The sequence below is a fragment of the Balaenoptera acutorostrata genome, chromosome 10 (assembly GCF_949987535.1).
Source record: "Balaenoptera acutorostrata chromosome 10, mBalAcu1.1, whole genome shotgun sequence".
Classification (NCBI taxonomy): Eukaryota; Metazoa; Chordata; class Mammalia; order Artiodactyla; family Balaenopteridae; genus Balaenoptera; species Balaenoptera acutorostrata.
Window position 1 is genome coordinate 84,794,352 of NC_080073.1, and position 2,458 is coordinate 84,796,809.

The window sequence follows — 2,458 nt, forward strand, 5'->3', positions numbered from 1 at the left end:
CCTCTTGTGAGAGCAACAGAATCACAACTAGCTGCTGGACAATCATCAACAGGAAGACACTGGAACTCACCAAAAAAGATACCTCACATCCAAAGACAAAGGAGAAGCCACAATGAGATGGTAGGAGGGGTGCAATCACAATGAAATCAAATCCCATAACTGCTGGGTGGGTGACTCACAAACTGGAGAACACTTATACCACAGAAGTCCACCCACTTGAGTGAAGGTTCTGAGCCCCATGTCAGGCTTCCCAACCTGGGGGTCCGGCAATGGGAGAAGGAATTCCTAGAGAATCAGACTTTGAAGGCTTGTGAGATTTGATTGCAGGACTTCGACAGGACTGGGGGAAACAGAGACTCCACTCTTGGAGGGCACACACAAAGTAGTGTGTACATTGGGACCCAGGGGAAGGAGCCGTGACCCCATAGGAGACTGAACCAGATCCACCTGCTAGTGTTGGTGGGTCTCCTGCAGAGGCAGGGGGTGGCTGTGTCTCACTGTGAGGACAAGGACACTGGCAGCAGAATTCTGGGAAGTACTCCTTGGAGTGAGCCCTCCCAGAGTCCACCATTAGCCCCACCAAAGAGCCCAGGTAGGCTCCAGTGTTGGGTTGCCTCAGGCCAAACAACCAACAGGGAGGGAACCCAGTCCCACCCATCAGCAGACAAGTGGATTAAACTTTTACTGAACTCTGACCACCACAGCAACAGCCAGCTCCACCCACCACCAGTCCCTCCCATCAGGAAACTTGCTCAGTCCTCTTAGATAGCCTCATCCACCAGAGAGCAGAGAGCAGAAGCAAGAAGAACTACAATCCTGCAGCCTGTGGAACAAAAACCCACATTCACAGAAAGATAGACAAGACGAAAAGGCAGAGGGCTATGTACCAGATGAAGGAACAAGATAAAACCCCAGAAAAACAACTAAATGAAGTGAAGATAGGCAACCTTCCAGAAAAAGAATTCAGAATAATGATAGTGAAGATGATCCAGGACCTCGGAAAAAGAATGGAGGCAAAGATCGAGAAGATGCAAGAAATGTTTAACAAAGACCTAGAAGGATTAAAGAACAAACAAACAGAGATGAACAATACAATAACTGAAATGAAAACTACACTAGAAGGAATCAATAGAATAACTGAGGCAGAAGAACGGATAAGTGACCTGGAAGACAGAATGGTAGAATTCACTGCTATGGAACAGAATAAAGAAAAAAGAATGAAAAGAAATGAAGACAGCCTAAGAGACCTCTGGGACAACATTAAATGTAACAACATTCGCATTATAGGGGTCCCAGAAGGAGAAGAAAGAGAGAAAGGACCCGAGAAAATATTTGAAGAGATTATAGTCAAAAACTTCCCTAACATGGGGAAGGAAATAGCCACCCAAGTCCAGGAAGTGCAGAGAGTCCCAGGCAGGATAAACCCAAGGAGAAACACGCTGAGACACACAGTAATCAAATTGGCAAAAACTAAAGAAAAAGAAAAACTATTGAAAGTAGCAAGGGAAAAAGGACAAATAACATACAAGGGAACTCCCATAAGGTTAACAACTGATTTCTCAGCAGAAACTCTATAAGCCAGAAGGGAATGGCAGGACATATTTAAAATGATGAAAGGGAAGAACCTACAACCAAGATTACTCTACCCAGCAAGGATCTCATTCAGATTCGATGGAGAAATCAAAAGCTTTACAGACAAGCAAACCCTAAGAGAATTCAGCACCACCAAACCAGCTCTACAACAAATACTAAAGGAACTTCTCTAACTGGGAAACACAAGAGAAGAAAAGGACCTACAAAAACAAACCCAAACAATTAAGAAAATGGTAATAGGAACATACATATCGATAGTTACCTTAAACGTGAATGGATTAAATGCTCCAACCAAAAGACACAGGCTCGCTGAATGGATACAAAAACAAGACCCTTATACGTGCTGTCTACAAGAGACCCACTTCAGACCTAGGAACACATACAGACTGAAAGTGAGGGGATGGAAAAAGATATTCCATGCAAATGGAAATCAAAAGAAAGCTGGAGTAGCAGTACTCATATCAGATAACATAGACTTTAAAATAAAGAACGTTACAAGAGATAAGGAAGGACACTACAAAATGATCAAGGTGTCAATCCAAGAAGAAGATATAACAATTATAAATACATATGCTCCCAACATAGGAGCACCTCAATACATAAGGCAACTGCTAACAGCTATAAAAGAAGAAATTGACAGTAACACAATAATAGTGGGGGACTTTAACACAAACACAAACACTAAGTAAACACAAGCTTTAAATGACAAAATAGAGCAGATACATTTAATTGATATTTATAGGACATTCATCCAAAAACACCAGATTACACTTTCTTCTCAAGTGTGCACGGAACATTCTCCAGGATAGATCACATCTACTTGTGATAGATGTGATAGGGTCACAAATCAATACTACAAAAAAAG